The following is a 24671-nucleotide window of genomic DNA, read 5'->3' as shown; positions in this document are numbered from 1 at the left end:
ACCAAAAGGAAGAGAGTGGTGTTAACTTTAAAACAGAAAATCGATATATGCCAACGACTAGAAAGGGGAGAGAAGTGTATCAACATTATGAATGAATTCAAAATCGGTTCGTCAACAATCTACGACATAAAATCGCAGAAGGATAAGCTGCTCAAGTTTTATTCAAGCTCGGAGACATCTAAGAGTGTAGAGAAATGGCGTATGCTTCGTAAGCCTAAGCTTGAAGAGCTGGATACCGTGCTTTATGAGTGGTTTTCTCTTAAGCGTTCAGAGGGTGTTCCGATTTCTGGACCCATGCTAATCGAAAAAGCGAAGGATTTCTACGCAAAGATGGAGCTCACTGACAAGTGTGCTTTCTGTGATGGATGGCTAACATGCTTCAAGGTACGGCACGGGATACGACGACTCGATATTTCCGGAGAAAATAAATCAGCTGATCACAACGCCGCAGAAGAATACTGCGATTATTTCAATCGGATTGTGAAGCAACATGATTTGTCGCCAGCACAGCTATACAATGCCAATGAAACCGGCTTACTTTGGAGGTTTTTGCCAGAATCAACACTTGCTGGGGCTAGTGAGGCTAATGCTTCAGGTTACAAGAAAAATAAAGATCGTGTAACCATGCTAATATGTACGAATGCTGCTGGATCACACCGGGTTAAACTTCTCATCATTGGGAAGTATAAAAATCCTCGTGCATTTAAGAATGTGAGGCACTTACCTGTTGAGTACAAAGCTCAAAGAAATGCTTGGATGGATAAGGAAATCTTTTCAAATTGTTTCCATCATATTTTTGTTCCATTTGTGAGAGAACATTTCCATAGAATAGGGAAACCTGAAGATAGCAAATGCATTTTATTGCTTGATAATTGTAAAGCCCATCCGCATGAATCCAAGTTAGTTTCTGGAAATATTTTCACCATTTATTTGCCACCAAATGTAACTTCTCTCATACAACCCATGGACCACGGCGTTATCCAAAATCGCAAGTGTCGTTACAAGAAAGACTTCCTACGTAAACTGATAAGCCAAGATGACAATACAGGTATTCACGCATTTCAGAAGGAATACAGTCTTAAAGATGCCATCTTTAAAGTTGCATGTTCCTGGAACTTGGTGAAAGGTCACATTTTGAGACAAGCCTGGTGCAAATTGTGGCCTTCTATAATGTTTGCTGAAGGTTCTTCTTCAGAGGAGGAATTTCATGGGTTCAATCTTCATCCGAGGAGGACTACAGTAATGGAAATGGTTGGCATGGTGAAAAATGTAGGCCCAGCAAACCCTCTACGTCACCTCAGTGAACGTGATATTGAGCAGTGGGTTGATGCAGATAGAGAAGTTGCTGTTGTGCATATGCTAAGTGATGATGAAATAATGGAGAATGTTTTGAATCCAAAGAAAGAAAAGGAAAGTGTGATGGAAACTGAAGAGGATGAGATTTCTGAAGGGAACAAGATTTATTGGGCTAAAGCTGCAGAAGATTTTGTTTCATTACTTAAATTGGCTGAAAGCCATTCTTGCTATTCTGCCCAAGAAGTTATGCACCTCCATATTCTGCATTCCACCTTCTACAAAGAAGGCAAGAGTCCACTAAGCAAGCAGACATCTGGGACATGTTTAAGAAAGCTTCCAAAAGAGTTGAAGCAGTGGAAGTGCCTGAAGAATCTGTTGAAGTGCATGATGCTGATGACCCAGCTGACATGGATATTCCTGATGAACCAGTTAGCTTGGAATAAGTGTACAGTCAACCACCATACTTTATACTGAACTGTACAGTCATTTATAAGTTTTGTTTTACTGTTAAGTCGTTTAAAGTTTTGTTTTACTGTTAAGTCATTTATAAGTTTTGTTTTACTGTTAAGTAATTAAAGAGTTATGGATTACCATCAACTGGCAGTACTGTGTTTAATCAAGCATCTTTCACCATCCATTTAACACAACATTCTGTAGGTGAGTACCCAATTACTGTATACTGCACATTTCTTGATTATTTAATTTTTCTTTGTTAAAAATAGGCTGAGTAGATAAGCCACTCAGTCATCTGGAATTTTTGATAAACCGGCAACACGCCGGTCCCATCGGTGCCGGATACCAAAAAGTTTCCTGTATGTCCCTATATATCTAAGTATCTATGTCCCTATGTACATATGTATCTATGTATCTATGTCCCTATATATCTATGTATCTATGACCCTATGTATCTATGGCCCTATGTATCTATGTCCCTATATATCTAAAATAACAACAGAAAATGCTGGAAAAACTCAGCTGAGTTTTTCCAGCATTTTCTGTTGTTATTTCGGATTTCCAACATCTGCAGTATTTTGCTATCGTACTAGTGTTTGGTTCACTGCCACACCTCTTCTAGGAATGCCTACCTTGAAGAAGTTCTGCTCTTCTCTGCGACGGGATCTCCGTTTGGCTCTTCAACCTTGTTCATCTTCATTACTTTCAGTTTCCCTTCTCGTGTTTGATCAGGTATCTGCCAAGACTCGGTTTCACAGCCACATCATTTTCCTCAGCAACTGTCTCCGGTTCCGACTTACTCCACGTGGATTCCAACTAAACTTCCACCCTTCGTGCTTCGGATCCACCCAGGATTACAAATATCTCCAAGATATTCATCGTTCCTCGAACTACTGCTCTCGCCGCATCCTGAGATCCACGCTCAACGCCATGCGGCGCCACATGAACACACTCGACTTCTCTCTTCAGCAACACCGGCGCACTCTATCTCAAAGCTGTCCGGGTCCTCAGTTCCACTTCATCCTTCGACTCATCCGACGCTTCAACAAAAAACTTTTCTTCTTACTTTCCGATGTCAAGGATCGCAAGCTTCATCAACTCTTGGACACCAACGCCCCTCCGGAACCTTCTTCCCCTTCACTTTCCTCTGACCCCCCTTCTCCCAATCTCACCCCCTGCCGTGTGTTCACTATCCCCTCTGACCTTCCACTCTCTGACCCTGAACGATCAGTCCTCAGCAAAGGCCTGAGCTTCATCCCCTTACGCCCCCACCTCAATGAATTTCGAGCTCGGCACGATGCTGAGCTCTTTTTCCGCCGCCTTCGTCTCCGAGCCCACTTCTTTGGCCAGGAGTCCTCCCCCCGCACAACTGACCCTTTCTCCCGCTTGCAGAATTCCCATTCTACCTGGACCCCTCCCCCTGGCCTCTTACCCTCTCTAGATCTTTTCATCGCTAACTGCCGCCGTGACATCGGCCGTCTCCATTTCTCTGCTCCCCTCACTCACTCCAACCTACCTCCCTCTGAACTTGCAGCACTCCATTCTCTTAGGTCCAACCCTGACATTGTCATTAAACCCGCTGACAAGGGTGGTGCTGTTGTTGTTTGGCGCACTGACTTCTACCTAGCGGAAGCTGAACGCCAACTCTCCGACACCTGCTCCTACCTCCACCTGGACCATGACCCCACTACCGAACATCAAACCATCGTTTCCAAGACTGTCACTGACCTCATCTCCTCTGGAGATCTTCCCCCCGCTGCCACCAACCTCATAGTTCCCCAACCCCGCACAGCCCGCTTCTACCTCCTTCCCAAGATCCACAAACAGGACTGCCCTGGTAGACCCATCGTTTCAGCCTGTTCTTGCCCTACGGAACTTATCTCTTCCTATCTTGACTCTATCTTTTCTCCCCTTGTCCAGTCTCTTCCCACCTACATCCGCGACTCTTCGGACGCCCTCCGCCACTTTAACAGTTTCCAGTTTCCTGGCCCCAACCGCTTCCTTTTCACCATGGACGTACAATCCCTCTACACCTCCATCCCCCACCCGGATGGCCTGAGGCACTCCGCTTCTTCCTCGAACAGAGGCCCGACCAGTCCCCATCCACCATGACCCTCCTCCGCCTGGCTGAACTTGTTCTCACATTGAACAACTTCTCCTTTAACTCCACTCATTTCCTCCAAATCAAAGGTGTTGCCATGGGTACCCGCATGGGTCCTAGCTATGCCTGCCTTTTCGTGGGCTATGTGGAACAATCTTTGTTCCAGCCCTACTCGGGTCCCCTCCCTCACCTCTTTTTCCGATACATTGATGACTGTATCGGTGCCGTTTCCTGCTCTTGTCCCGAACTTGACAATTTCATTCACTTTGCCTCCAATTTCCACCCTTCCCTCACCTTCACATGGTCCATCTCTGACTCTTCCCTTCCCTTCCTCGACTTCTCCGTCTCCATCTCTGGGGATAGGTTATCGACCAATATTTACTACAAGCCCACTGACTCCCACAGCTACCTGGACTACACTTCCTCCCACCCCGCTTCCTGTAAGGACTCTATTCCATTCTCCCAGTTTCTCCGCCTCCGCCGTATCTGCTCCGACGATGCCACCTTCCACACCAGTGCTTCAGACATGTCTTCCTTTTTCCGCAACCGAGGATTCCCCTCTACCGTGGTTGACACTGCCCTCGACCGTGTCAGTTCTATCTCCCGCACCGCTGCCCTCACCCCTGCCCCTCCCTCCCGGAACCACGATAGGGTCCCCCTTGTCCTCACCTTTCACCCCACCAGCCTCCACATTCAACGGATCATCCTCCGGCATTTCCGCTACCTCCAAAGTGATCCCACCACCAAACGTATCTTCCCCTCCCCTCCCCTTTCAGCATTCCGCAGGGACCGCTCTCTCCGAGACACCCTAGTCCACTCCTCTATCACCCCAAACAGCCCTTCCCCTTCGCCTGGCACCTTCCCGTGCAAGCGGAGGAGATGCAACACCTGCCCCTATACCTCCCCCCTCCCCACTGTCCAGGGCCCCAAACACCCCTTCCAGGTGAAACAGCGATTTACTTGTACTTCTCGCAATCTAGTATACTGTATTCGCTGCTCACGATGCGGTCTCCTCTACATTGGGGAGACCAAACGCAGATTGGGTGACCGCTTTGCGGAACACCTCCGTTCAGTCCGTAAGGGTGACCCCGAGCTTCCGGTCACCTGTCATTTCAATTCACCGCTCCATTCCCACTCGGACCTCACCGTCCTTGGCCTCTTGTACTGTTCCACGGAAGCTCAACGTAAACTCGAGGAACAGCACCTCATCTTCCGATTAGGCAGTCTGCAGCCTTCCGGTCTCAATATCGAGTTCAACAATTTCAGATCATAACCTCGGCCCCTATTTCATTTTCACTTATATTTTTCCACTCCTTTCCTTTCCCCCCCCCCCCTTTCCTTTTGTTTCTCTCTCACACCTGGCAGCTATCTTTTGCCCTGCCAGTACACTTTACACCTAATCACAGCCTATTACCATCTCGTCTAGCTTCTAATCTCTTTTACTTCTTTTGGTTCTTTTATTCTTTTGTCCGATCGCAACCCTGCCTTCGATCTAGTTCCTTTTCTCTCCAGTTTTGAAGAAGGGTCAAACCCGAAACGTCAACTCAAATTTCTCTCCACGGATGTTGCCTGACTTGCTGAGTTTTTCCAGCATTTTCTGTTGTTATTTCGGATTTCCAACATCTGCAGTATTTTGCTATCTCCCTATATATCTATGTATCTATGACCCTACGTATCTATAGCTTATGTATCTATGTCACTATATATCTATGTATCTATGTCCCTATCTATCTACGTCACCTATGTATCTACGTCCCTATGTATCTATGTCCCTATACATCTCTGTACCTATGTCCCTATGTATCTATGTCCCTATGTATCTATGTCCCTATGTATCTATGTTTCTATGACCCTATATATCTATGTCCCTATGTAGCTATGTATCTATTTCCCTATGTATCTGTGTCCCTATGTATTCCTGTCCCTATGTATCTGTGTCCCTATGTATATTTGTCCCAATGTATCTGTGTCCCGATGCAAATATGTCCCTATGTATCAGTGTCCCTATTTATATGTCTCCCTATGTATGTCTGTCCCTATGTATCTATGTATATGTGTCCCTATGTATCTATGTCCCTATATCCCTATATATCTGTGTCCCTATGTATCTATGTCCCTATGTATCTGTGTCCCTATATATCTATGTCCCAATGTAGCTATGTCTCCATGTATCTATGTCCCTATGTATATATATATATATCACTATAAACCTGTGTCCCTCTGTATCTGTGTCCCTATGTATCTATATCCCTATGTAGCTATGTCCCTATGTAGCTATGTCCCTATGTAGCTATGTCCCTATGTAGGTATGTCCCTATGTATCTATATTCTTATGTATCTATGTCCCTATGTAGGTATGTCCATTTGTAGATATTTCCCTATGTAGCTATGTCCCTATGTATCTATGTCCCTATGTAGGTATGTCCCTATGTATCTATGTCCCTATGTAGGTATGTCCCTATATATCAGTGTCCCTATGTAGCTATGTCCCTATATAGCTACGTCCCTATGTAGCTATGTCCCTATGTATCTATGTCCCTATGTAGGTATGCCCCTATGTATCTATGTCCCTATGTAGGTATGTCCCTATGTATCTGTGTCCCTATGTAGCTATGTCCCTATGTATATTTCATAGAATGATAGAAATTTACAGCACAGAAGGGGGCCATTCGGCCCATCTTGTCTGCGCCAGCCGACAAAGGGCTATCCACCCTAATCCTACTTTCCCGTACTTGGTGCATAGCCTTGTAGGTTATGGCACTTCAAGTGCATATCCAAGTGCTTTTTAAATGTGATGAGGTTCTCTGCCTCTACCACCCTTTCAGGCAGTGAGTTCCAGACCCCCACCACCCTCTGGGTGAAAAGTTTCTCCTCAACTCCCCTCTTAATCTCCGAACAATTACTTTAAATCTATGCCCCCTGGTTATTGACCCTTCCGCTAAGGGAAATAGAACCTTCCTCTACACTCTATCTAGCCACATCAAAATTATATACACCTCAATTAGGTCTCCCCTCATCCTCATCTGTTCCAATGAAAACAACCCCTGCCTATCCAATCATTCCTCATAGCTAAAATTCCCCAGCCCGGGCAATATCCTCGTAAATCTCCTCTGTACTCTGTCTAGTGCAATCACATCCTTCCTGTAATGTGGTGACCAGAACTGCACGCAGTATTCTAGCTGCGGCCTAACTAGTGTTTTATACAGTTCAAGCATAACTTCCCTGCTCTTATATTCTATGCCTCGGCTAATAAAGGCAAGTATCCCGTATGTCTTCTTAACCAACTTATCTATCTGTCCTTTTACCTTCAGGGATCTGTTGACATGCACTCCAAGGTCCCTCTGATCTTCTGCACTTCTCAGTATCCGCCCATTTAATATGTATTCACTTGCCTTGTTAGCCCTCCCCAAATGCATTACCTCACACTTCTCCAGATTGAATTCCATTTGCCACAGTTCTGCTTTTAATTTTGTGACCAGTTTGTCATGCGGGACCATATCAAAAGCCTTGCTAAAATCTATATAGACTACACCAAATGCACTACCATCATCGACCCTCCTTGTTGTCTCCTCAAAAAATTCAATCAATTAGTCGGACACGACCTTCCCTTGACAAATCCACGCTGACTGCCTCTGATTAATCCATCTCTTTCTAAATGAAGATTTATCCTGTCCCTCACAATTTTTTCCAATAATTTTCCCACCACTGAGTTTAGGCCGACTGGCCTGTAATTACTTGGTCTATCCCTTGCTCCCTTTTTAAACAATGGTACCACATTAGCAGTCCGCCAGTCCTCTGGCAACACACCTGGAGCCAGAGAGGATTGGGAAATGATGGTCAGAGCCTCTGCTATTTGCTCTCTTACTTCTCTTAACAGTCTGAGACATATTTCACCTGGGCCTGGGGAATTATCCACTCCCTCTAACTGATATGTATCTGTGCCCGTATGTATCTGTGTCCCTATGTATCTATGTCTCTATGTCCCTATGTATCTATATCCCTATATCTCTTTGTCTTTAAGTACCTGTGTGACAATGTCCCTGTGTATCTATGTCCTTCTGTATCTATGTCCCTATGTATTTATGTCCCTGTATATCTATGTACCTATGTCCATATGTATCTATGCCCCTACGTACCTATGTCCCTATGTATCTATGTATCTATGTCCCTATATATCTAAGTATCTACGTCCCTATTTACATATGTATCTATGTATCTATGTCCCTATATAATTATGTATCTATGTGCCTATGTATCTATGTACCTATGTATCTATGTATCTATGTCCCTATATGTGTCTATGTATCTGTGTCCCTATGATTCTGTGGCCCTATGTATCTATGTTCCTAAATGTCTGTGTCTCAAGGGCCAAGAAATTCGGGACTCCACGGGTGAGTACGCATGGGATACTCACCCGTAGGCCCAATGGAAGTGCCTGTTCCGTGCATGCACTGCGCATGTGCGGGAAACTGGAACTTCAATTCCCTTAAAGGGAAGGGTTCAGATGTCGAACGCATATGACAGAGAGGCAGCGCGTGCGCATGGAACTTACGTTTTTTTGCAGGTTTCTCCGGGAGGGTAAGTCTCCAGGAGTTACACATATAAAAAGCAGGTGTGTAGGAATTGACGAATTCCTAACTAATAACTGAGGTCGACTCAGGAAATCAAATCAAACAGGTCTTTAATGCACAACTAAACGAGTTCAAACAGTTTGATGAGATCGATACAGGAGAACCACGAAACAGGTCTTAAAAAGATGGAGCTTCCACGAGGACTGCCTGGGCAGTCACGTGGTTTGCGACATGACGTCATCGCGTTTACCCGCATTTTCCCGTGCTCTTAAAGGGGCAACGCCCCGTGCATACAAACACTATATACAAAATAAAGTAATGTCTAACACCATGGTACAGACTTAGGCTGGTGTTAGAACATCATTAAATGGAATTATGTACAGTTGCCCAGAGTCATTCAGTGGCTCCGCCACATGTGCCCCCCGAGAATTTGCTTTAACAGACAAAGTCAAACGGCGAGGGGGTCTGATGAGCCTGTTGGAACGACTCCTGTACTCCTGAGGTGGAGGCTGCTGGGCGGCTGGCGGTCTGGCGGGCGATTGTGCTTGGTCTGCCGGAACGGCGATGGGTGGCCGACCTCTTCTCGGTGGTTGTGCTGTCTCGACGGGGCAGTCGAGGTCCAGATGTGCTGGCTTCAATCGATCGACTGAAATGTGGTCCGGCTTACCACCGACATCTACGGTGAAGGTTTTGTCCCCTGCCTCCAACACGCAGAAGGGACCAGTATATGGGGCCTTGAGTGGATTCCTGTGAGAATCGTGGCAAATAAAGACATATTCTGCCTTGTGAAGCCCCGTTGGAACGTGCGAACTCTGCAGCCCATGGTGTGAAGTGGGCACTGGCACGAAACGGCTGGCTGCCTCCCGGTGACTAGTAAGCTGGTCAGACGTGGACAAAGGCTTCGTCGATTCTGGTAGGAAATCTCCTGGGACTCACAATGGTTGTCCGTACACCAGCTCCGCGGGTGAAGAGTGAAGGTCTTCTTTGGGGGCCGTGCGAAAACCCAACAGGACCCACGGTAGCTTGTCTGCCCATCCCGCATCCTGGAGGCTGGCCCTCAGGGCGGCTTTCAGTGACCGGTGGAAACGTTCACAGAGACCATTCGCCTGTGGGTGGTAGGCCATGGTGCGGTGTAATTTGACACCGAGTCCTTGGGCCACTGCATTCCAGAGTTCGGAGGAAAACTGTAGTCCCCTGTCTGAAGAAATATCAGCGGGCACTCCGAAACGGGCGACCCAGGTGGAAATGAATGCCGTGGCCACGTCCGCCGAAGTAGTGGATGATAGGGGAACCGCCTCCGGCCATCTGGTGGTGCGGTCCACCATGGTCAGGATGTGTGAAAAACCATGGGAGGGTGGGAGTGGACCCACCAGGTCCACATTGACATGGTCAAACCGTCACTCCGGCACTGTGAAGGTGGCCAACGGAGCTTTGATGTGACGCTGTACTTTGGCCTTTTGGCAGACCACGCAGGTGTTGGTCCAGTCGCGGACATCCTTGTGCATGCTGTGCCATACGAAATTTGTTGACATCAGCTTCTGGGAGGCCTTCATTCCTGGGTGTGACAACCCATGTATGGCGTCGAACACTTTGCGGTGCCAGCCGGCTGGCACGACAGGGCGAGGGTCCCATACAGAGACGTCACACAAGAGCGTGGTACCTGCCACATGGAGCTTGACATCGGCCAACTGGAGTCCACTAACAGTGGTTCTGTAGGCTTGGACTTCTGGGTCTGAAGCTTGATCTGCTGCCATGAGGGAGTAATTGATGTCTAAATGAACAGTATTGATGGTCGCGCGGGAGAGGCAGTCGGCCACCAGGTTGTCCTTACCGGCCATGTGCTGTATATCTGTGGTGACATTGCTGTCGGGATGACCATGGTTCGCCGGTCTTCGCCATGGCAAAGGTGAGCGGTTTATGGTCCACGAAGGCGGTGAAGGGACGTCCTTCGAGGAGGAAGCGAAAATGTCAGATGGCCAGAAAAAGAGCGAGCAACTCCCGGTCGAAAGTGTTATACGCTCTCTCGTTCCGCCGTAGTTGACGGCTGAAGAATGCCAATGGTGGCCACGTCCCGTTCACCCACTGCTCTTGCACGCACCAATTGCGTAGTCTGACGTGTCGGTGGTGAGGGCGATGGTGGCTCCTGGCAGCGGGTGCGCCAGCATAGTCGCATTGGCCAAGGCGCTTTTGGTGTCAGCGAACGCCCGGGCCATGTCATCCATCCAGTCTACCTTATTTTTGCCAGTCTTGTCCTTGAGGGCCTCGTACAGGGGCTGCATGAGTAGTGCTGCCTTAGGCACGAAACGGTGGTAAAAGTTTACCATGCCTAGGAATTCCTGCAGGGCCCTAATGGTTTGCGGGCATGGAAAGGATGTCACCGCCTCTACCTTCGCTTGTAAAGGAATCGCTCCCTCTGAAGTGATGCAATGCCCCAGGAAATCAATTTGTTGCAGGCCAAACTGACACTTGGCCGGGTTGATAATCAGGCCGTGTTGGCTGAGACGTCGAAAGAGGGTGCGTAGGTGACAGATGCGTTCCTCTTTATTGGGACTGGCAATGAGAATATCATCCAGGTAGACGAAGAGGAACTTGAGGTCCCGCAGCACGGAGTCCATCAGGCGTTGGAAAGCCTGGGCGGCGTTCTTCAACCCAAATGGCATTCTTAAAAACTTGAAAAGGCCGAATGGGGTGATAACTGCGGTCCTCTGGACATCCTGGGGATAAACTGGGACCTGGTGGTAGCCCCAGATAAGGTCGACTTTCGAGAAGACAGTGCTCCCTGCCAAATGGGCGGAGAAATCCTGGATGTGGGGGATCAGGTACCGGTCAGGAGTGGTGGCATTGTTTAGGCATCGATAGTCGCCGCATGGCCGCCATCCGCCGCCAGGCTTCGGGACGATGTGGAGGGGTGAAGACCCGGGACTATTCAACCGGCGAATAATCACTAACCGTTCCATGGTCGCGAGCTCCGCTTTTGCGACCGCCAGCTTGTCAGGTTGCAGGCGCCGGGCCCGTGCGTAGACCGGGGGGCTGTTGGTGGTGATGTGGTGTTCCACACCATGTTTCATGGCTGTGGAGGAGAACGTGGGTCTGGTCAGGTCGGGGAGTTCGCCTAGCAGGCGAGCAAACTCATCCGGAGCTGGAAAAGCACAAGCGACGGTGCGTGACATAGTGTTACTGCAGTAACAAGGGATAGAATGAAAAGTTGCCGGGTTGACCAACCGCCAGTTCAGCACGTCGACCAGGAGGCTGTTGGCGCACAGGAAATCCGCACCGAGAATGGGTTGCGAAACCTTGGCCGTAACAAAGTCCCAGTAAAAGCGTTGGCCCCCGAAACACAACTGCAACCCGCCGTCTGCCGAAGGTCCGAATCGTTCCGCCATTGGCCGCTTCAAGGGTCGCACAGAAAACGACGACTGGAGAGAGTATCGGTTATAAACAGCTACTTGCCCGCGTCGCTAATTGCCAGCGCGGCTGCAGGGCGCCCGTTAGACCCGTTCCTCGGTGGTCGTAGTCGTTTTTCTTTTTGGGGGAAGCTGCAGGGAGGGCGGCAACGTCTTGTTTTCGCGCCGAACTGCGCGTGGTAGAAACACAGCCCAGCAGGCTGACGAGCTGGGGCGGCAGCTGTGGGGGATGGGTGCCTCGTGGCGGCGCAGTAATGCTGAGTAACTGCGAAAATTTTGTCTGCCTCTGCCGCGAGTGCTGCGCAGTCCTCAACGTCGGATCTGGCCAGGACGGCTTGCACCTGCTCCGGTAGCTGGCTGAGGAATATTTCCCGGAATAGGAAGCATTCCGGTTCGGAACCAAGGAGTGTGAGCATTTGGCTCATTAACTCCAAAGGCTTGGAGTCCCCGAGCCCGGGCATAGCGAGCAATCAGCGGGCGCGCTCCGCCTTAGTGAGCCCGAAAACTTGCAGCAACCGCGCCTTGAGGGTTTCATACTTGCGCTCTGCCGGAGGGTTCTCGAGGAGGCTGACGATCCGCGAGGCGGTAGAGCCGTCGAGCGTGGAGACCCAATAGAGATATTTGGTCTGATCTGCCATGATGTCGCTCAGGGCGAATTGGGCTTTGACCTGAATGAACCACGAAGTCGCTTGCTGCTCCCAGAACTGCGGTAACTTCAGCGAAACGGCGTTGGCCTCCATGCTGTGTCCTTTTTGCGAAAAACGTTCACAAAAGACGGGGTCACCAATGTAGGAATTGACGAATTCCTAACTAATAACTGAGGTCGACTCAGGAGATCAAATCAAACAGGTCTTTAATGTAAAACTAAACGAGTTCAAACAGTTTGATGAGATCGATACAGGAGAACCATGAAACAGGTCTTAACAAAATGGAGCTTCCACGAGGACTGCCTGGGCAGTCACGTGGTTTACGACATGACGTCATCGCATTTACCCGCATTTTCCCACGCTCTTAAAGGGGCCACGCCCCATGCATACAAACACTATATACAAAACGAAGTAATGTCTAACACGATGGTACAGACTTAGGCTGGTGTTAGAACATCGTTAAAGGGAATTATGTACAGTTGCCCAGAGTCATTCAGTGGCTCTGCCACAGGCGCAAGGCCTGCTTTTAACAAGGTAAGTGGTGAATTATTTAAAATTGAAACATTTTTTCCACAGGTTTATTATTTTTAAATACTTTAAAGAAAGGTAAGTTTATTTTTGGCCCCGTTAAAAATGTAATAAATTTTTTCAAAAATTTAAGTTATTGTTTAAAATAGTTATTTTATGTAATTTATAGTTATTTTAAACATGTGATGTTTTCTTTTAAATTTCTTTGAAGTTTTACTGCTGTTTTGGGGCTTATAGTATTTATAGTTTTGACAGCTCTTCCTGTCAATTTTATGAATGGGCATTTCCCTGATACCATTGGCTCTCCATGGCCCACGTGATCCCAGGGGACACATCGAACTAACTGCGCCCCTGGGATACGCAAGAACTGTGCACCGGCAGTTGGAGGAGGCCCAGGGTCGGTATCCCATGCGGGCCCACAGCTCAATGGCCGGCGTGCTAGGTAAGTGCAGGTTGGAGGCTTGCACCCGTGGGAAGCCTCCGACCTGAATTTCTGGGCCTATGTATCTGTGTCCCTATACATCAGTGTCACTATGTATCTATGTCCCTATGTTGATATGTCCCTGTGTATCTATGTCCCTATGTATCTATGTCCCCATGTACCTTTGTCCTTATGTCCCTATATATCTATGTCCCTATGTATCTATCGCCCGATGGATCTATGTCTGTATATATCTGTGTTCCTATGTATCTATGCCCCTATGTATCTGTGTCCCTATGTAGTTATGTCCTATGTATATATGTCCATATGTAACTGTGTCCCTATGTATCTCTGTAGCTATGTCCCAAATGTATCTATGTCCCTATGTATCTATGTATCTATGTCCCAATTTTTCTATGTCCCTATGTGTCTATGTCCCTATGTATCTATGTAGCTATGTCCCTATGTATCTCTGTCCCTATGTATCTATGTAGCTATGTCCCTATGTATCTATATCCCTATGTATCTATGTATTTTTGTACCTATGTATATATATCCCTATGTAGCTATGTCCCTATGTATCTATGTCCCTATATATCTGTGTCCCTATGTATCTATGTATTTTTGTACCTATGTATATATATCCCTATGTATCTATGTCCCTATGTATCTATGTCCCTATGTATCTATGTATCTATGTACCTATGTACCTATGTATCTATGTCCCTATATATCTGTGTCCCTATGTATCTATGTATTTTTGTACCTATGTATATATATCCCTATGTATCTATGTCCCTATGTATCTATGTATCTATGTCCCAATTTGTCTATGTCCCTATGTGTCTATGTCCCTATGTATCTATGTAGCTATGTCCCTATGTATCTCTGTCCCTATGTATCTATGTAGCTATGTCCCTATGTATCTATATCCCTATGTATCTATGTATTTTTGTACCTATGTATATATATCCCTATGTATCTATGTACCTATGTAGCTATGTCCCTATGTATCTATGTCCCTATATATCTGTGTCCCTATGTATCTATGTATTTTTGTACCTATGTATATATATCCCTATGTATCTATGTCCCTATGTATCTATGTCCCTATGTATCTATGTATCTATGTATCTATGTCCCTATGTATCTATGTCCCTATATATCTGTGTCCCTATGTATCTATGTCCCTATGTATCTAATACAATAGCAAAATACTGCAGATGCTGGAAATTCAAAATAACAACAGAAAATGCTGGAAAAGCTCAGCAGGCCAGGCAGCATCCGTGCAGAGAGCAACAGATGTAACGTTTCAGGTCGAAGGCCTTTCATCAGAACTGGAAAGAAGCAGCAAATGGAAAGCAAGTTTAGGGGCTGGGAAAAGGGGGAGGAGATGAAAGAACAAAAGGGAAGGTCAGTGATAGGATAGAAATCAGGACAGATTAAGAGAACTTGAGAGACATTAAGAGATATTCAAGGCAAGAGGAGGTGGTAATGGGACAGGTTAAGGAATAAAGGATGGCTCTAGATGAAGTGTGACTTGCACTGGCAGAATGAAGGTCATCTGCCATGTGGGAGGGAAGAAAAAAAGGCCAAATAAAAAGTGTGGATAAAAAAAAAGAAAATATTTATATGTGATAGGGGCCAAGGATATGATCTGAAATTGTTGAACTCTATATTGAGTCCAGAGGGCTGTAGAGTGCCTAATCGAAAGCCTGATCTATGGTGCAGGGCTTCGTAGACTGCACACATGTGGCCCTTAAGGCACCCCATCACAACCCAGCTATTTTTGTCAACCGCAAGGCTTCCACTCCCTCAACGAGCAGCTGGTGTGTGAGCACAAGAAGGAAATTTTGCATGTTTGTGCCAAGTACCCTGGCAGTTGCCATGACTCCTTCATCCTGCGCCAGTCTAGTGTGCCTCTGCTCTTCAGTCTGCCAGACCAACTTTTCGGATGGTTACTTGGAGACAAGGGCTATCCCCTGAAGACGTGGCTAATGGTGCTCTTGAGGAGCCCATCCAATGAAGCTGAGGAGCGCTACAACTCCAGCCACATTTCCACCAGATCCATAATCGAGCAAACTATCGGCGTGCTGAAGATGTGATTCAGCTGCCTTGATAGATCAGGTGGAGCCCTGCAGTACTCAGCAGCCTGGGTCTCCAGAATGGTCATGGTCTGCTGTGCACTTCATAACCTGGCACAGCATCGTGGCTTGCAGATGCCTGACGTACAAGTGGCTCATCGCATAGCCTCCTCAGATGAGGAGGAGGAGGAGGAGGAGAGTGACAACGAACAGCTTGCGGAGGCGCATCAAACAGTGGCAGCAGCATGCAAGCACATTGCTGCCTGGGATGCAAGGGGCGCAATCATCTTGACCAGATTTGCTTAGTCTGCCCAATCAAACATTTTTGCCTGGCACCTTCTTACCAGAGCATTGACTATGGCCAAGAACCTACGGATTCCTATCACTCTGACCACCATACTGACAATTGCAAGTTGCTCTAAGCCCTCAATGTAGAAGTCCTATTTGCGAAATGACACAGGCCACAACTTCAACAGATTGTCATCAAATTTTGTTCTCACAATAATTCACGGATGGCATTTCAAAAATAAACACAACAGAACACCCAAGTGACTACCCTTATGACTACTTGTGCTTTACCTTCCTCTTACGCGTGCTCCTTTGTGGTGCTTCCCTTATGGTTTCAGCAGATGTGGAGGCCCCTTGCTCACTTTCTTGCTGCTCCTGCCTCGACACCTTTGGTGGGCGTCCTCTGGGGTTGCGAACCTGTGAGGGCTCGGCAGCAGTCTGCTGCTCCTGCGTCTGTGCAGGGGCTGAGACGCCGATCTCACTTGGGTGAAGACTCTGGTGGGGCTCTGACCGAGGGCTCTGCAGTGACATGGTCATGTGAGCACTTGGAGAGGAGCCTACACTTCCTTGTTCTATGCCGCCATCATCCCTCTCATGGGTCAGCCCCACTTCAGAGCTAGCAAGTGGCTTGACAGCACCTTGCTCAGTTCAGGGGGGCCATGAGGACCCGTTTTTGCACTGGGAGTCCTACTGCAGAGGACTTCCATGAAGGTCTAGTTTCTCTGATCAATAGCTGACCATCGCTCCTCAAGAGATGTCATTCTATTCTGAACAATGACCATGTTTTCAAGGCCCTGGTGACTAAGCTCCTCCATGGACATAGACATCCTCTCCTTTACCATAGCCATCCTCTCCTCTATGGTAACCAGCCTTACCACGGAGGTAGCTGCAATGTATATACCTTTAAGGGGGGGAACTACTTTTTACAGCTAATGTTTACTGTAGTACCGGCAGTGACCACACCTGTATATAGCACTGAGTAGTAATCTGTACAATCAGTTCAACTGTGAGTCACGTTGAGTAAACACCTGTTGTACCGTTTCTGCTGCAGTCTGTATCTATATATAAATGGATACTTCTTTCTGTCTGTCCTTCTGTCTGTCTGTGCTTCTGTCTGTCTGTCCTTCTGTCTGTCTGTCCTCGGGTGTGCGTCTGTCCGGCTATGCGCTCGAACGTTATACGGCGTACCTACGCGCGCGTTACCTCCGAAGAAAGCTTACGCTTCCGGGACGCTGGTAAGCATATTTACTTTTCGGCCGGATGAAAATTGTTCGCGCCTTATGCAAAAAACCTTCAAAATTAAACTCATTATCTGCTAGTATTGATTGACTGATGTCAAGGTTCGACCAATCCTGTGCCGTCACGATTGACCAATCCTACAGTACGGTCCCCTGATGGTTGGCCAATCGGTGTGTGTGTGTGTGGGCGGGACTAATCGTTTTCATCTCGGGGATCTGGCAGCCATTGTTTCAGTGCCATGACTTCAGCTTCCAGCTCAAACTACTTTGAAAGTTAGTATCTCTTTTAAAAATAACATAAGATTTACCAAAAACGTTTTATAAGTACTTTCACTTTCATCTTTCAAGGTATTAAAAGGTACAAATGTTGCCCGGCAGCAGATTCACACAGGGAGAGACAGGACCTGAAAGCCCTTTGATCATCCAGCTTTGAAAAAGTTAGTTTCTCTTTTAAAAATAACATAAGATTTACCAAAAACCTTTTATAAGTACTTTCACTTTCATCTTTCAAGGTATTAAAAGGTAGAAATGTTGCCCGGCAGCAGATTCACAAAGGGACACAGACAGGGCCCTAAACCCTGGGACTCAATTTAAAATGTTGCCCGGCAGCAGATTCACAGAGGGACACAGACAGGGCCCAAAGCCTGGCACTCGATTTAAACCGCCCGGCCCAAAACAGCCCTGGCAAAGCCGGGCTCCCCCCAGCTTGTCTTATATATATATAAACGGATCGTTCTGTCTGTCTGTCCTTCTGTCTGTCCTCACGTGTGCGTCTGTCCGGCTATGCGCTCGAAAGTTATAGAGCGTACCTACGCGCGCGTTACTTCCGAAGAAAGCTTACGCTTCCGGGACGCTCGTAAGCATATTTACTTTTCAGTCGGATGAAAATTGTTTGCGCCTTATGCAAAAAACCTTCAAAATTAAACTCATTATCTGCTACTTAGCATTGATTGACTGACGTCAAGGTTCGACCAATCCTGTGCCGTCACGATTAACCAATCCTACAGTATGGTCCCCCTGATGGTTGGCCAATCGGTGTGTGTGTGTGGGCAGGACTAATCGTTTTCATCTCAGGGATCTGGCAGCCATTGTTTCACTGCCATTACTTCAGCTTCCAGCTCAAACTACTTTGATCATCCAGCTTTGAAAAAGTTAGTATCTCTTTTAAAAATAACATAAGATTTACCAAAAACGTTTTATAAGTACTTTCACTTTCATCTTTCAAGGTATTAAAAGGTAGAAATGTTGCCCGGCAGCAGATTCACACAGGGACACAGACAGGGCCCAAAAGCCTGGGACTCGATTTAAAATGTTGCCCGGCACCAGATTCACAGAGGGACACAGAGAGGCCCCAAAGCCTGGCAATCGATTTAAACCGCCCGGCCCAAAACAGCCCTGGCAAAGCTGGGCTCCCCCCAGCTAGTCTTATTATACACGGACGTAACATTGGCGACGAGGCAGGTTCGAACCTACCTGCAACTCTGCATCACATCCCGGGGATTCGTTCCTGGAGATCAGTGGATTGGAGGTCAAGGCCAGAGACTCGGGCGTCGACCACGGGCAACCGCCCAGTCATCCAGCAGAGACTCGAGAATTGCGGGGGAGGCTGTCGTGAGCCAGGCTGGGCTTTCCAGTCGAGGTGGTCCAGCGAAACAGGCTGGCAACAGGTAGTGCGCAGACCCTTCCCGGACAGCGGAGGGCTAGAGCCGAACGAGCGGCACAGCAAAGGGCCAAACAGGATCGACGGGGGAGAGAGAGAGAGAGGGCAGAGCGCAAAGGGCGCAGCCAGTGTTCAGGGGCCGAGCAGCGTCGGAGAGAGGGAGAGAGCGAGAGAGCGACGCGCAGAAACCCGTGAGGCGCCGCCATTGTCACGAGGACCGCCGAGAGTGGCGTTGGCAGCAGCGCAGGAGAAGCACGCGAAACCTACAGGGCGCCGCCATTGCCACGAGAATTGCCGGGAGCGGGGGAGGAAAGAAAGCGTGGGAGACGCCATTTTAAGCCATTGGGAGACGCCATTTTAAACCACACCCAAAATGCCGAAGAGTGGCAGTATCACCGCATTTGACAATGAAGTCGAAGATTGGACTACATATGTCGAACGAATAGAGGTGTACTGCAAGGCAAATGAGGTGTCAGATGACAAGAAAGCTTCGGTATTGTTAAATTTAATGGGTGCAAAGACGTATGGTTTATTACAAAATCTAGTAACCCCAATGAAGCCAATGGAAAAGAGTTTTGAAGACATAGTAACGATACTAAAGGAACATAGCAGAAAGATTCAAGTTTTACAAACTGAACCAGCATAAGAATGAAAGCAATGCTGTTAATTTAACAGAACTGCGCAAACTATCGAAACACTGCCAGTTTGGAGCAGGACTGGCAGATACCTTAAGGGACAAGTTTGTGTGTGGGCTTCAAAGTGAAGGAACCCAGAAACGGCTTTTATCTGAAAAGGACCTTACGCTGGAAAAGGCTTTCAGCATTGCGGTATGATATGAAGCAGCAGCACGGGGCGCTGCAGAGATACAACAGAGACCGCAAGAATATGGCACAAACGAAATGTCATATGGAATAGAGAAGTGCTATCGCTGCGGCAGAACAACACACGGCCAGAATGATTGCTGGTTCAAAGACAAAGTGTGCAGACAGTGTGGAAAAGTAGGACACATAGCACGAGTCTGCAGGTCGGGAAAGAAAACCAGCAATAAGAAACCTACCAAAGGAAAGTACAAGAAGGTACATAAGATGACGGAGAATAGTTCAGATGAACAAAAGAGTGATAACGACTCCGAAAGCAGGGAACTGAGTTGTCTGAAACTACATAATGTGATCACAACGGAGGATCACCGAACCATTTGGGTCACTCTCAAGATTGCAGGAGTCCAGGTAAAGATGGAATTGGACACAGGATCAGCCCTAACAGTCATAAACCAATGGGACTACGAGCGGCTATTCTCACACATACCCTTGAGAGACACAAAAATAATTTTGAAGACGTACACGGGGCAAAAAGTCTACCCCAAAGGAAAAATAAGGGTAAGGAAACACCAAAACTAGACCTGTATGTATTGCAAGATGGAGGACCACCATTACTGGGACATGAATGGATCTGGAAAATACAACTGGATTGGCATTCCATACAGGCACTGACTGTGGCTGACAAAAAGGATGATGACGTCACACCTGGGCGACTGTCAAAGATCCTAACTGACGCGAAAGAAGTGTTCCAGCAAGGACTTGGAACACTAAAAGACATGACAGCGACAATTAAAATTGAAGAAAACGCAAGCAGAAATTTTTTTAAGGCCAGACCAATACCTTATGCGATCTGCCCAGCCGTCGAAGCAGAGCTGGAGAGTCTGGAACATTCAGGTGTACTGTCCAAGGTAGACTGGAGCGAGTGGGCTACACCCATCGTTCCTGTGATGAAAAAGTCGTTGAGCAGCACGCCTGGGGAACCAAGGAAGGTTCGCATCTGTGGGGACTTTAAGGTAACAGTGAACCCGGTCCTTCACACCGTACAATATCCACTTCCGCGGATTGAAGATATTTTTGCCTCGCTATCTGGAGGGAAATGCTTCACTAATATTGATCTGGCCCAGGCGTATCTACAAATGGAGGTAGAAGAAGCATCAAAAAATTACCTCACAATCTACACCCATAAAGGTCTCTACCAATACAACCGGCTGGTATTCAGGGTAGCATTGGCTCTGGCTATTTGGCAGAGGGCAATGGAACAAGTCCTGCAAGGGATCCCAGGGACCCAGTGTTATTTGGACGACATCCTGGTCACGGGCAAAAATGACAGTGATCACCTTGCCAACCTGGAGCAGGTGCTCACTAGATTGCAGTAATATGGGCTCCGAGCTAACCGCCCCAAATGCGAGTTTTTCAGAAAACAGATCTCGTATTGTGGCCACGTTATCGATAAAGAGGGGTTACATAAGTCCCCAGAGAAGATTGAGGCAGTAGTCAAGGCTCCAGCACCGGAAAATGTGTCACAACTGAGGTCGGTCCTCGGGCTGGTAAACTACTACCATAAGTTCTTGCCAAATTTGTCTACAATACTACACCCACTGAACACCCTACTGCAAACTGGGGTGCCGTGGAAGTGGAGAGACGAATGTAGACGAGCTTTCCAGAAGAGCAAAACATTAATCACATCGATAGAGGTATTGGCCCATTACAACCCAGCATTACCAATTCGGTTCGCATGTGATGCATCACCCTACGGCATTGGAGCGGTGCTATCGCACAAATTCTCGGACGGCCCAGAGAGGCCAATAGCCTTTGCGTCACGATCACTAACCTCAGCCGAGCGTACCTATGCCCAGATTGACAGGGAGGTCCTCAGCCTAGTGTGGGGAGTGAAAAAGTTCAATCACTATCTGCACGGGCAGAAATTCACCTTGCTGACTGATCACCAGCCTCTTGTTTCCATTTTTAATCCGAAGAAGGGCGTTCCGGTGATGACTGCACAACGACTACAAAGATGGTCACTTTTTCTAGGGGCGCACCACTATGAGATTGAATATAAGGGCACGAAACAGCATGGAAATGCTGATGGGCTATCACGCCTGCCACTGCCTACTGCGGAGGAAGCACCAGCAGTGGATCCTGTCAAAATATTCCATTCGACTGTAGTTGAATACCTACCGGTAACTAACGCTTGTGTCGAAAAGGAAACCCAAAATGACCCGACACTGTCTCGGGTATATGATTTGAAGGTGAAGGGATGGCCAGCACATGGCGACTCACTGTTGCCAGCATTCTCAACAAGGAGAGAACAGCTGTCAGTGTGCCGGGGGACCTTGATGTGTGGACCCCGAGTGGTAATTCCACCCAAGTTAAGGGATAGAGTGCTCAATGAGCTTCATGAGGGTCATCTGGGAGGGGTAAAAATGAAATGCCTAGCCAGGGCTTATGTGTGGTGGCTGGGAAATCGAGGACCTGACCAAGAGCTGCTCAGGATGCCAGAAAGTCCAAAATGCACCACCACAGGCCCCTCTACACCCATGGGAGTGGCCCTCATTTTCATGGCATCGGGTGCATATTGATTTTGCTGGTCCATTCATGGACTCAATGTTTTTAATAGCCATGGATGTGCACTCGAAATGGCCTGAGGTCATCAAAATGTCCTCCACCACCACGGAGAAAACGATTGCAGTCCTACGGACCATTTTTGCCAGGAATGGCTTGCCAGAACAGATTTGCTCCGACAACAGACCACAGTTTGTGTCCGAAGAGTTCTGGAGGTTCTTGAAAAAGAATGGGGTAAGGCATTACACATCCGCCCCGTATCATTCAGCCAAAAATGGATTGGCTGAGAGGTTCGTACAAACCTTTAAGGAGGCAATAAAGGCCATGTACAATGACAACATTCCGCTGCAGCACAAGGTGGACAATTTCCTGTTCGCCTACCGGAATGCGACACATGCAGTCACCAACCAGGCCCCAGCCATGATGTTCTTTAACCGAAGGTTAAGATCTCACCTGGATTTGCTCAGACCAAACGTACGAAGAGATGTTGAGAGTAAGCAATTCCAGCACATCCATGAGAAGCCAACAAGGAGCTTCAATGTAGGGCAACCAGTCTTGGCCCGCGACTACCGAACAGAAAAATGGCAGCCAGGAACGATATGCACACAGCAGGGCCCACTAATGTACACAGTGGACATTGGGGAGAGCATCGTGAGACGCCATGCTGACCAGATCCTCGAGTCACAGGAACAAGTCAACCCCATGCCTTGCCCATATGTACCTGGTGATGAACCCGATGTACAGGTCGCATCTACCCCAGAAACAGCATCATCGGAAGCTGATGAAGCAACCGACGACAGGGGGCCAGAATCGCCTCCGCACCAAGAGCAAGACACTCGGGAAAGGCGCTATCCAGAAAGGATCAGGAGGCCTCCCCAAAGACTGAATCTATAAATAGACTATTTTCAGCTAATGTTGCATGTTAAAAGTGTTCATTGTAATTAGTTTGATATTTAATTGTTAAATGAGTGTTATGGTACTGTTAATCTAAAAGGGGAGGAATTGTAATGTATATACCTTTAAGGGGGGGAACTACTTTTTACAGCTCATGTATACTGTAGTACCGGCAGTGACCACACCTGTATATAGCACTGAGTAGTAATCTGTACAATCAGTTCAACTGTGAGCCACGTTGAGTAAACACCTGTTGTACTGTTTCTGCTGCAGTCTATATCTTATTATACATGGACATAACAGTAGCCATCCTTTCCATGGAGGTTGCCATCCTTTCCGTGGTGATACGTTCATGTGTCAATGCCTCCACAAAGGCCCTGCTCATGTTAGCGATGGGCTCCTCCATTCGCTCCACACTCTCAGCGACCCTGGAGACAAAACCTGTCAGAGACTCCTGCACCTGTTCCTGGAGTTCCAGCACCGCTCTCCTTCTGGATGGACCCGGAGGCACAGGGTCAGCATGCCGCGGAGCCAAGCTGGGAGTGTCCTGCACCCTCCGACGAGGACTCTCCACTGCTGTCCCTGTCTCCACCATCAGCTGATGCTCACTTGTGAGCTGAGATACACCAGGTGACAACACTACTCTATCTCCCGAAAGTCCCACCGAGGAGTGAGTGTCTGCGCTGGTGCTGGGTACGCTGAATTCTGCTGAAGCTGCATACTCAGAGGTTGCAGCTTCCTCTGAGGATTCTGGGTGCTCAGGCTGTTCCTGCTGGACAGTGGGGATGAGGGCCTTTGATGGTCCTGTGGGGGAGTAAAGGAAAGAGTTAGAGATGTGAGGTCAAGGTTACATGCACATTGAATAGTGCAGATGATCATAAGTCAATCTGTTAGAGCATCAGAATCAATATCAGTCACTCAAGCAATGTCAATGAGAGAGATGAAAAGCTATTCTGTCACAAGCTTGCTCTGATGTGCCCGTCTATCCTCCTCCACTCCCACGACCTCCAGGGCCATGTCCTCTGCAGTGGTGAGCTAGGCTATTGAGGATGGCCCTCCTCCTGTCATCGCCCTCTCCCTCTTATTGTGGGCTCTCTTTACCTGCAATGAGGGACACAAGTGGAGTTTGAGTGAGAATGAAGGAGTGAATGTAGAGAATCCATAGCATAGATGCTTAGAAGGCTATAAAGAAGGAGTGAGGTGCCAAGACCAAGGGCCCTCCCTATGTGTTGAAAGTTGTTGTCATAGCATCACAGTGATAAGGAGTGTGAGGGCTGCGTAGTTGAATAGTTAAGTGAATGTGAACATACAGAGAGAGGGAATGGGTAAGGGTGCAGGGATGTAAGGGTGAAGTGGGATGTGGAGGAGAAGGTTGACAAAGCAGAGTGCTGGTGATGAGAGGCAATGGGGATCAGATTGATGGTCATGTGGATGGAATACTCACTTTTCCTGTGCGGAGAAAGTCATGAAACCTCTTTCTGCACTGCAGCCAGCTTCTGCTGCACATTGATATCGCATTCACCTCCTGTGCCACTTGCAGCCACACAGCTTTGGTCTGCTGTGGAGGCTTTTTCCTCCCTGAGTAAGGAAAGAGCACTTCCTTATTTGCTCTTGCTCCCTCCACCAGAGCTTGGAGGTAGGCCTCATTGAATCTGGGTGCACACTTTGGTCTGGTGCTGGACATAGTTGCAGTAGGAACCCCTCAG

This window comes from Somniosus microcephalus, chromosome 13 (assembly GCF_052327205.1).
Source record: "Somniosus microcephalus isolate GS21.2 chromosome 13, FLI_Smic_1.0, whole genome shotgun sequence".
NCBI classification, from domain to species: Eukaryota; Metazoa; Chordata; class Chondrichthyes; order Squaliformes; family Somniosidae; genus Somniosus; species Somniosus microcephalus.
Note: the sequence above shows the minus strand (reverse complement) of the source record.